Here is a 12,016-nt window from a genome sequence, read left to right as displayed (position 1 = left end):
ACATATTTATAGGCACGTGTGTGTGTATATATATATATATATATAATTTATAGAAAAATACAAACAGTACATTGTACACACAGTTACCATGTGGGAGGGGAGGGGGTGTAATGAAGAAGGTTATCACTTCTCACTGTACAATTTCTAGTTCTCAACAGATGGAACATTTTTCAATAAAATATATTCCCATTTTCCATATTGTAAATTTAAGCAATATTTAAAGATCAAGAAAGATAGGCAAAGAGAGGCACCTGGCTGACTCAGTCGGTAGAGCATGCAACTCTTAAGGATTTATTTTATTTATCTGAAAGAGAGAGAGCACGAGCTGGGGGCAGGCAGCGAGGTGGGGAGGGCAGAGGGAGAGGATCTCAACCAGACTCCACACTGAGAGTGGAGCCTGACGCAGGGCTTGATCTCACAACCCTGAGATCATGACCCTGAGATCATGACCTGAGCATCATCAGGAGTCCTGAGCAAAATCAAGAGTCCTACACTTAACTGACTGAGCCACCCAGGTGCCCCAGAGCATGCGACTCTTAATCTCAGGGTTGTGAGTTCAAGCCCACGTTGGGCATGGAGCCTACAAGAAGGAAGGAAGGAAGGAAGGAAAGAAGGAAGGAAGGAAGGAAGGGAGGGAGGGGGGAGGGAGGGAGGGAGGAAGGAAGGGAGGGAGGGAGGGAGGAAGGGAAGAAAGAAAGAAAGAAAGAAAGAAAGAAAGAAAGAAAGAAAGAAAGAAAGAAAGAAAGAAAGAAAGAAAGAAAGAAAGAAAGAAAGGAGGAAGGAAGGAAGGAAGGAAAGAAGGAAAGAAAGAAAGAAAGAAAGAAAGAAGGAAGGAAGGAAGGAAGGAAGGAAGGAAGGAAGGAAAGAAAGAAAAGAAAGAAAGAAAGAAAGAAAGAAAGAAAGAAAGAAAGAAAGAAAGAAAGAAAGAGAGAGAGAAAGAGAGAGAAAGGAAGAGAGAGAGGGATGGAGTGATAGGAGAGAAGAGTCACAGAGGGTGGAAAGAGACAAAGCAAAAGGCCTCAGCAATGGAAAAACTGGATGGAGAGAAAGGTGGGGGCAGGGGAAGAGATAGGAGCTTTCGTTTTTAGCATTGGCAGTGGCTGGCCTGGCCTCTGGGGTAGGCCCTGGACAAAGCTCTCTGTCCCCTCCTCCCTTTTCTGGGGACAGCCAATAATAGGAATAGATATTCCTATCTATTCCTAAAAGGCTTCAGCCCAGGAGCCTTTTACCCCTGACCACCTGCTTTATGCAGAGCTGACTGGACAGCTTTCCATTTGCTGCCTGCAGTTGCAGAGCTAGAACCAAGCACGACCCTCCAGCCAGAATCCAGGAACAGAGGGGAGATAGGTCTTTCCATCCTAATCAGTGGTGAAACTGTCCCTAGATGAGGACCCACCTAGCTGAGTGGGCACTTAAGTCAATTGGACAAAACGATATAGGTCCCCAGAGCTCAGAGTAGACCTGCCTTGCCAAGCACCACCCTGATGGGCCCTGAGGCTGGCTGGGTCCAGAGATGCCTGAGCCAGTTGAAATTCTTCCTCTTACAACCCATACTGTCTCTACCCTCAATCACAAAAAACTAGACTGTTTGTCTGGAGTCTTCCCAACAATCTCTCAGGAGGAAAACCATAGGCAAGACAGGCCATGCAGAGGCAGCCGACTGCCCCTCAGCCGTCCGCCCCTCAAAATGTATAGCACATCCTTGTTTCAAAAACTAGCTAAGCAGGAGGACAATTAAGGAAAGAGTTCGGATCTGGTTACCTTATTCCACAAGTTGCAAGCAAAAAAAAAAATCAAGAAAGAACGGTTCTTTGCGATTTCACACACAATTCAGCATGGCATTCACATTCAGCATTGCCTAATTTTGAGTGGTACCGCGATGAGATAGCAGGTGTAGGGCTGTGGTCTCCAAAGCCTTCGGTGTGCCCTGCACGCCCCTGTATCCCAGGCCAGGCTGACTCCAGGCTTCTCTTTTGGCTGCCACGGGAAATATCAGCTCCAGTCCCTCTGGCAAGCCTCTCTTCTACTGGAAAGATGGAGAGATGCACATTTTGAGACTGGGGATGACAAGCATCTGGGGCAAGAGGTGGAGAGAGGGAGGATGCAGTACGGTGCCCTACCAGGAGGACCCACGCACGGAAATTCCCTCCCCTGCTCTCTCCACTCCTGCCTCCAGCCTAGAGTCATCTGTCTGTCATTTCTTGATGACAGGAACAGACATGCCGTCAGAGGTCCTACTTGGCAACTTTTGCCTTAATGTCACCTTCCCCAGGAAAGGAACAATTTCAAGGCAGTGAGGCAGGAAGCTGAACCAGTAGGTGCACTTATAGCCACACATGCCACAAAGGGCACTACGGTCTCTTTGATACAGCAGTTCTCTGTGGTGGCATGGATCTGGTTCCCACACCTGGCTAGCTGGCATGGCCAGGGCCCAGAGCTCAAGGGTGAGCCTCAGCATGAGCAGCTGGGGGCCCCAGGGAGCAACAAACCTGGTTCCCAGTTGGGGTCATATAGTAGCCCACCCCACCACCCCGTGAATTGCTTCCTCCCTCCTCCTTATCTTCACCTAGACTCCCTCTGAATCTGAGCACAAGTGCATGAGGTTGCAGACCATCTCATGGGAAAGGAATGGGGCTGGCAATGGGGCCCAGCTAGAGTCATGTTTCCTGCCTGGGGTACACTCTGAGGATAGTTTGGCTTCTGGCTAAAGCTAGGTGTTAGTTTGAAGCAGATTCTTTGGGATCTGGTTCCAGCAGGAAGTGGGCAGGGTCCCCAGAGCTGGTCTCGGGCTCTCTGGGAACCTGGAAGAATTCCCAGTTCCCAAATCACTCTGAAGGGAACAAGACTGGGCATGAGGAAAGTTCATGTGAGCTCTCTGCAGGATGGGAGGGGCTGGGATGGTGCATCCCATCAAGCTACACCTGGCCCAAGCACAACTTTTTTTTTTTTTTTTTGCTTATTAATAGTTTAATGTATGAAGGAAACATCCAGATTTCTGAATATGAAGGTACATACCTCACATTAATTTAAGTCTACATAAAGTAGAGCCTCTATACTGACATATTGAAATTTACTTTGTGCTTAGCCTTTTCTGTTATGTAAACAATTGTACATTTATTTGCCATTCTAAAACTTCAGGATCAAGTTTACATAATTTTGCTAAATTTCCGTGTTTGCTCAGAAGCGGTTTACAGTACTAAAACCAACCAGCCAAAGAACAGCTTCAACAGAAAGTTATGTCCAAAGGGGAAGAGGGAAAGAAAAAAAGAAAAACGATAAGAAAAATGCTAACTAAGGTAAAACGGATGTTGGTGGGGAATGGGCAGTCACAAATGTTCACAGAAAATAGGTCAGTTAGTAACTTCTTCTGCAAAAAGCCTACACACTTCAGTCAAGCACATCAGTAGAATGATTTGGGAGCATAAATTTTTTTCAGCCACTTGTGATTTCCTCTGAATGAAAAGGAATCTGCAGGCTAACAAGCTGATCCTCATCAACCAAGCTGGTTCATGTTCTGGGGATCGAGTCTGCTCAGCTACTTCTCCATTTCACCCCAGTGAAATGGTACTAGTGTTTGTATCCATGAGCACATAGCATGACAAATGTGTCTAATTTGTAAGACACTCAGAACAATGTCTCCTGGTAAATATCCCTTTAAGTGTTGGCGAAACATAGGAAAACAATCTTCTCAGGGCTATCGCTTTAAATATCCTCTACATCAGGGAGGAGTCTAAATTTCAATCAGGATAAAACACACCCGGAGTAATTCAGTTAGAAAAGGAATTTATTGAAAGGGTACAAGGGGAGCCCTGAGATTCAGCTGGAAGGCTGGAAAAATGAGCACACAGCCTAGCAGTCCTAGCTCTTTTTGAAACCAAGCTATGGATCAGAAACAAGGAATGACTGCTTCCCCAGTGTGTGTGCCACAGTTTTGACATTTTTTTTTTTTTTTTAGAACTATGGTCTCCAATATGGTAGCCACTGATCACAGTGGCTCTTTTAATCAATTAAAATTAAATAAAATGTAAGATTTAGTTCCTTGATTTCATTAACCACATTTAAAGTGGTGGCTACCATGTTGGACAGTATGATGGAGAACGTGTCCATCATTGCAGAAAGTTCTGTTGGACAGTGCTAATCAAGATGCTTTGAGAGGAGAAGTCAAAGAGAATTCAACAAATCCTCTCAGTGATGGAATGGATAAAACCAGCAAAATGAAGAAAGATTCCGACTTCCTAACCTTTGTGGGTTTTCTCCCACAATGTAACCCGCTGTGGTTGTGTTGCCTGGACGGCTTCCCACTGCCCGGTGGGAATTTTCTTCTCCTAGAACATGTTCCTGGAAAGTCTCTGTGCCCTTAGACACAAAATGGAAAATCTCAAAATGTAGTCTGCAAAACTATCACTGAATCATGTACACTTCCAACTGGTAAACTTTACGATGTGTAAACTAGATTCCAATAAAGTTGCTCAAAAGTAGTATAAATTCTATTAATAAGATGAAATCACTTATGTATGAGTTTGTCTTTCTTTTTTGTTTTTAAAGATTTTATTTATTTATTTGAGAGAGCAAGAGAGAGCGCGCACACGAGCAGCAGGGAGGGACAGAACGAGAGGGAGAAGCAGAATCCCCACTGAGCAGGGAGCTTGACATGAGGCTCGATCCCCGGACTCTGGGATCATGACCTGAGCCAAGGCAGGCGCTCAACTGACTGAGCCACCCAGGCGCCCCAAGTTTGTCTTTCTTTACCCTGATGGTCAATAGCAGCACAGAACATATAAGGCTCTTCAGAAATGGTTAAGTATAAATAAAGACAAACATAAATAAACCATTTGTCAGAAACTAGGAAGGGACTGATATTAACCTTACTGTATCCTGCCACATCCTATGGTTTCTCCCAGAAGACACAAGACTTCTGGGTCAGAGACAAAGGATAGCTTTTGCTCCCAGCAACAGGGAGTAACTGGGTACCAGCATGTGCACCTGTCCCCTGAGCCACAGTTCCTACAGGGCAAGGGAGGAGGTCCAGGGGATGCCAGTGGATTGCATTACAGGAGATGAATCTGTATCTGAAGTCAGGAAATCTGAATTTTTCATAATGGGTGGTAAGCCTGCCTGGCTTTTGTCCTTAGGGAAGATCTTACCACTATCTCACAGGACACTAAACAAATCCATCCTTCCCCCTGGAAGGAGATACTCCCTTTTATCTTGCAAGGCTTTAAGGCTATTCACACCACAAACATTCTCAAAAGGGGCCTGTAAGAAAGAACAGTCAGTACCTCCTGGCAAAACAATATTAAAACAAAGAAACACCTACAGTGGTACGCCCCAAATGTGACCTGGTTTGGATCTTTGAGGCTGCTTAAAATCGAGTGATTCCCGGATGCCTCCAGGATGAAACCCAATCCAACCTGCCCAGCACATCCAGCAAGGTCGTTCCTGATCTGCCTTGCTTGTTCTCCAGCACTGTCTCCTTCTCCAGCACCACTTGCCTCCACCAGGCACCCCAACGCTCACTCCCCACTGTTCCCCAAACGGGCTTCCAAGCCTGGCTCACCTGCGGGTCTCTGCTTGATGCCCCACCCCCCCACCCCCCTACCCCCCCACCCTTCATCTGAGTCATTCAATCCTCTTTCAGGGCTCCGCTCAGGCAGCCCCTCCTCCCCATCCTCCAAGTGCTGCCAATTCCCCCCACTGATAAAGAATAAGGATCCAGGGGCACCTGGGTGGCTCAGATGGTTAAGCGTCTGCCTTCGGCTCAGGTCATGATCCCAGGGTCCTGGGATCGAGTCCCGCATCAGACTCCCTGCTAGGCGGGGAGGCTGCCTCTGCCTCTGCTTCTACCTTTGCCTCTGCCTCTGCCTCTCTCTCTCTTTCTCTGATTCTCATGAATAAATAAATAAACATCAAAAAAAAAGAAGAAGAAGAAGGATCCAGGGGCGCCTGGGTGGCTCAGTGGGTTAAGCGACCAACTCTTGATTTCGGCTCAGGTCAGCATCTCAGGAATGTGACATAGAGCCCCTGCCTCGGGCTCCGTGCTGGGCGTGGAGCCTGCTTAAGATTCTGTCTCTCCCTATCCCCTTCCCTTTCCCTCCCCTACTCCTGCGCGCTAGGTAGGCACGCTCTTCATAAATAAATAAGAACGAACGCATTCTATCTGTCCCCCTTAGTGCCCATGCTTAACACTATCATTTTGCTTATCGGGCAGGTGGAGACTGCCCTGGTTATTTGCCCAACCCGGGTTCCTTTTAAATTTTCAAAGGCAGGGCGCCTGGGTGGCTCAGTCGGTTAAGCAGCTGCCTTCCGCTCAGGTCACGATCCCGGAGTCCTGGGATCGAGCCCCACGTCAGGCTCCGTGCTCAGTGGAGAGCCTGCTTCTCCCTCTCCCTCTGCCTGCTGCTCTGCCTATTTGTGCTCTCTCTCTATTTCTGTCAAATAAATAAAATCTTAAAAAAAATAAATTTTCCAAGGCAAACTTCCAGCTGATGCTTTTTTAAAAATTAAAAATAAAAATTGCACTCCCTTCCTTTGACCTCCATCCCCATCTGCACTCCTGAGCCCCATGTTGTTACCAATTTCTGGCGTTAGCCTCTTCATCGTTTTAAATAATATGCTTATAATTCTCTTTGATGATTTTAGGGACCTGACTCTACCATTCACAAGCTGTGGGATTTTTTTTGTTGAATGACTTAGCGTCTCAGAACTTCAGCGTGCTCTTTGCATACAAGGAAATAATCACACTTCCTCTAGCTGGTACTTAAAGTATTGAATAAAATAAATGCATTTGTAAATACCATGGAAACTGGGGACTCCAGCATATTCCTTATGATCCAAACTGAGTCCATTTCCAGAAACATTTTGGATAGAAATGTTTCAGGACATAAGAACTTGGATTCTTTTTTTTTTTTAAGATTTTTTTATTTTGGGGGGGTGCCTGGTGTCAGTAGAGTGTCCAACTCTTGATCTCAGCTCAGGTCTTGACCTCAGAGTCCTGCGTTCAAACCTCGCACTGGGCTTAAAACGTGGGCCTCGAACTCACAACCATGAAATCAAGAGTCACATGCTCGGGCGCCTGGGTGGCTCAATCGTTAAGCGTCTGCCTTCGGCTCAGGTCATGATCCCAGGGTCCTGGGATTGAGTCCCACATCGGGCTCCCTGCTCAGCGGGAAGCCTGCTTCTCCCTCTCCCACTCCCCCTGCTTGTGTTCCTGCTGTCTCTGTGTCTCTCTGTCAAATAAATAAATAAAATCTTTAAAAAAAAAAAAAAGAGTCACATGCTCCCCAGACTGAGCCAGTTGTGTGCTCCAGCTTTTTTGGGTTTTTACTGGCTGAATCTACCAGCCTTGCTTTTTTTTTTATTTTTATTTTTTAAAGATTTTATTTGTTTATTCATATGAGAGAGAGAAGCAGAGGGAGAAGCAGGCTCCCAAGGAGCAGGGAGCCCGATGTGGGACTCGATCCCAGGACCCTGGGATCATGACCTGAGCCGAAGGCAGACGCTTAACCATCTGAGCCACCCAGGTGCCCTCCAGCCTTGCTTCTTGACTGACAAGAGGTTTCATGAGCTTTCTATGAAGATAATTTAATTATACAGAGGTTAATTCTTCTACTAATGACTTTTATGATTTGGCTTTATAGTCAGTTGTACTGTTTATCTAGAACATTCTCCTTCTTGTGGCCAGAAATTCCTTGCTTGTAGGTTCAGAATTATGAATGAAGTACCCAGCTAATTCATTTAGAAGACAGGAATGTAATTCTTCCAGGTCTATGGTCCCTTCAGCTGTTTTGTGTAAGTGAGTGTGCGTCTCCAAGGTTGGGTCTCCTGTTGGGGTGGCATGCGCACAAGGAGATATTGTGGAAATCTGCACATGCAAATACCAACCCACACAGTGCTGGCTTGGACAGCACATACACTAAAACTGGAAGGATACAGAGATTAGAATGGCCCCTGTACAAGGATGACTTGCAAATTTGTGAAGCGTTCCATATTTAAAATAAACAAATAAACAAAAGCAAAAAACATATACCAACCCACACAGACTCCTGCCAAATTAGGGGAGAAGGGCTTATTTATATGCATGTATCCTCAGACTATAACAGCCCTCCAGCCCAGTTTTAAGGGTTATCTTGCTTCAAAGGAACATACTCCTTGTTTGCTGACTTAAGGCCCTTTATCTGTAACAGAATTAATTTGCTTTCTTTGAAATTTACAGACTACTGGCCTTGGGCAATAAGGGACCAGAACTTTTCCAGGCCACAGAGGCCAGCAAGTCAGCTTGAAGCCCCCTGGGCTTTCTGACCCGCCCAAAACTCTTTTAGCAAAATGTTTCTTTTTAAGGTCATACACATGACTTTACCGGCCTCCCTTTGCATATCTGTAAATCTTGCCCACCTTTGCAGAAGGAACAGAGTACTCTTGCACAACACCTGGGTATGGAGAAATCAGACCTTCTTGTGCAACCCGCCCAAACCCTGGGCACCAAGAAACCAGAATTTCTTGCACAACCTCCCAGCACGGAGGTAACTCAGTAGCTGGTATCATGCAGTCTGCACGTAAGCCAGAAATGTCACAGACCCCTATGCTCCCTTAACTGATTAAACCCCTTTAAAAATCTCCAGACCAGGGGCGCCTGGGTGGCCCAGTCCTTAAGCATCTGCCTTCGGCTCAGGTCATGATCCCAGAGTCCTGGGATCCAGCCCTACATCGGGCTCCCTGCTCTGCGGGAAGCCTACTTCTCCCTCTCCCACTCCCCCTGCTTGTGTTCCCTTTCTCGCTCTGTCTCTCTCTGTCAAATAAATAAATAAAATCTTAAAAAAAAAAATCTCCGGACAAGGCAGAAACCTCGGAGTTGGCCTTTGAACAAGAGCCCACCTTCTCCCCAGGTGGCTGGCCTCCTGAATAATGCTCCTCTTCCTTCGCAATCAAAACTCATCTCTTGCGTATTGACCTTTCCAGGGAAAGGCAGCCAAACTTGGGTTTCAGGAACAAGACCACTCCCACTCAATATTGCTCATGCGCTTAGAGAGGGGAGGGAGGAGTCCCTCCCACCAACAATGCACATCTACAAGGATGTAAATAAAGCCTCTGCTTTCTTGCTCTTTCCCCTTCCCGATCTTTTCCCTGTGCCGTGGGGAGGCAGCCACCAGGAAACAGAGGGGCGCACCTAATAATATCCCCTGTATTTTCTCCTCATACAAATAACGCTAATGGTGACAGTAAAATCCTAGGAAGAAGCGTGGATGGAGCGTTCCTTTGGACAAGACACTCTATAATCTGATGCCTTGCAGTCTGTTTTATGAATTCCGGAAGTCTATCCCGTGGTTCCCTATTCCTTTCTGGTTCTCTCCAGCGGAGTTTCTGCAGCCCCTGCTCTTCTTCTAGATCATGCCACAACTCCCAGCATTTCCCACAAATGAGTCTGAAAAAGACACACAGGGTGGGTCTGGAGGTCCCTTGCAGGGGGAGTATAGGGACCCCTTGAAACCTCCAGGGCAGGGCAATATGGGAAGTCTAGAAAAAGTGGGTGTCTGGCAGGTGACTTGACAAGCAAGCGTTTCCAGCTGGGTTTCCCCTAGCGGCCTTCAGAGAAAGGCACTTGCTAGAGTCACCACTTTGAGCGTATCCACAGTCGCATCGACCCTGAGGTTTGGAGATAGCTGGGAAGGTTGCGGCCAGATGGAGCTAGTTTAGCCACATTTCTTGATGGGCTTTTGTCTTACACAGAGCCCTGAGTCTTCACGCCCCTTCCCCTTTTAAAGATTTTATTTATTTATTTTATTTGCGAGAGAGCAGGGGGCGGCATGCCCCTCCCCTTTCAGCAGCTCAGCCTCCTCTGTCATCCTGTGAGTCCAGTAGGTTCCCCAGGTGGGGGGTAAGGGTGTCTATCAAAGTCCCAGTATAAAGTCCCAGACCCAGCTCTGGGGCTGCTCTGCCCTCAGCTGCTCTGGAGCCGAGAATCGAGAACCATGGTGCCCAGGATCTTTGGTAAGGATCCATGGGGCACTCGGGTCCCAAGCTTCTGTCTCGTCACATCCCTAATGTACCTCTGAACCTCAAATGTAATGCTCTCTTGCCTGTTCAATTCTTGGCTTCCTATTTGGTAATCATCCCCAGGGGATCTCTGACTGCACCTCAGTCTCTCCCCTGACCTGCAACTGTTAGACCCAGCCCTTCCCGGAGCCCTCCCTGCCACCCCGAGTCCGTGTCAACATCCACTCTGAGATGTGGCCCACAGTGAATGCAGCTCAGTGACCATCTTCTGTACCCTGGTGCTGATACTCTCTCCATCATTCTCATGCCGCTCTGCTTCTCAGCTGCCGCCTTCCATTCTGAACTCCTGAGCTCAAGCTCGGAAGGAGTCGCAGGTGAGAGCAGGTGTAGTGTGGAGGAAGGAGATGGTACCATGGATGGAGGTGGGGGCTCCAGAGGTCCTAGTCTGGTCCCTGGAGCCCATTCTGCAGTGACTCCCCCAGACACAGGACCGTGGCTGTGCCAGCCAGCGCCCACGAGTGAGGACCAGATCTACAACCCCTTGCGGCAGTGCTGTGATGAGGGGACCATCCCACTCTTGAACCTGACCCGCCTCTGTGGCCCCAGCTGCCCTTTTCTGACCTTGCTTCCAGCATTGCTGCCTTAAGCCCTTGGGCTTTCAGAACCAGGCTGTTAGGGCGCCTGGGTGGCTCAGTTGGTTAACCGGTCTGCCTTCAGCTTGGGTCATGATCCCAGGGTTCTGGGATAGAGCCCCCTGTCGGGCTCCCTACTCAGCGGGGAGTCTGCTTCTCCCTCTCCCTCTCCCTCTCCCTCTGCAGCTCCCCCTACTTGTGCTCTCTCTCTCTCTGTCAAATAAATAAATAAAATATATTTTAAAAATATATTACTTTTTATGCCCTTAAAATCTCTATTAAAATACACATTTGCTAGGGCAAAAAAAAAAAGGGAGAGAGAGAGAGGCAAACCAAGAAACAGACTGTTAACTATAGAGAAGAAACTGCTGGTTAGCAGAGGGGAGGTGGGGTGGGGAGTTGGGGGAAATAGGAGATGGGGATGAAGGAGCGCACCTGTCATGATGAGCACCAGCTGTTGTATGGAAGTGTTGGATCACTATATTGTACACCTGAAACTAACATTACACTGTATGTTAACAAACTGGAATTTAAATAAAAACTTTTTTAAAGGACTAAAATAAAGGTTTTTCCTTTAAAATTATTTTATGACTTATTAAAATCAAAGAGGAACTTCTGCTTCAGGAAAAATGGAGTAGACACATTTTTCTCTGTTCTTCTTGTCAGATAAAGCCAAAAGTCCCAGACATTATCTAGAAAGCAAACACAAGGGGACTCCGAAAGGCGGAGAAAAGAAGGCATGACACAATCATAAATTCCGCAGGCTTCCTTCAAGCATCATATACCCCAGAGATGCAACTGAAGAAGCCAGCGACCCAGAAATACCAGTGAAAGGAGATAAACAAAACCCTCCAAAAGTTTTCTCTCTCTAGCCAAAGGACCAGGAAAGGGGCAACCTAGAGAGACATATACTTTTAGACAGTAACTGCTCTACTCCAGGAAAATATCAAAGAACTGTGGCTGCACCCCCACCCCTGGCAGCAAAGGACAAGTGAAGAACCAAGAGTCACCTCACTTGCCCATAAGGAGGAACCCCAACTCCCCTTCAGGGATGCTGTTGCATAAGATGGAGGGGAAGGCCCCCTCCACCACTGTTATGGTGTCAGGATTTTATCTAATATAACCCAAAGGGCGCAGGGGTGGCTCAGATGGTTAAGCGTCTGCCTTCGGCTCAGGTCACGATCCCAGGGTCCTGGGATCGAGTCCCGCATCGGGCTCCCTGCTCCTTGGGGAGCCTGCTTCTCCCTCTGCCTCCCTCTCTCTTTCTCTCTCTCTCTCTCTGTCTGTCTCTCATGAATAAATAAATAAAATCTTTAAAAAAATAATATAACCCCCCCCAAAATTTGTATTCAACAGCTTGGTTGATTATAATATTTTCCTAGCTTGCTCATCTG

At 47.1% G+C, this 12,016-nt stretch overlaps 1 non-coding gene across 1 annotated transcript; it reads left to right on the top strand.

Annotated features, from left to right (window-relative positions):
* Window positions 1–7,888: 7,888 nt before the first annotated feature.
* LOC114197219 (U6 spliceosomal RNA) lies at window positions 7,889–7,992 on the top strand. Its single transcript, XR_003606865.1, has one exon. It is a non-coding gene; the product is annotated as a U6 spliceosomal RNA (small nuclear RNA).
* Window positions 7,993–12,016: the final 4,024 nt, after the last annotated feature.

This window comes from Eumetopias jubatus, unplaced genomic scaffold (assembly GCF_037043125.1).
Source record: "Eumetopias jubatus isolate StellerSeaLion01/CBP00866 unplaced genomic scaffold, mEumJub1_p1.0 scaffold_10, whole genome shotgun sequence".
Lineage (NCBI taxonomy): Eukaryota > Metazoa > Chordata > Mammalia > Carnivora > Otariidae > Eumetopias > Eumetopias jubatus.
This window is presented reverse-complemented; position numbering and strand designations above follow the sequence as displayed.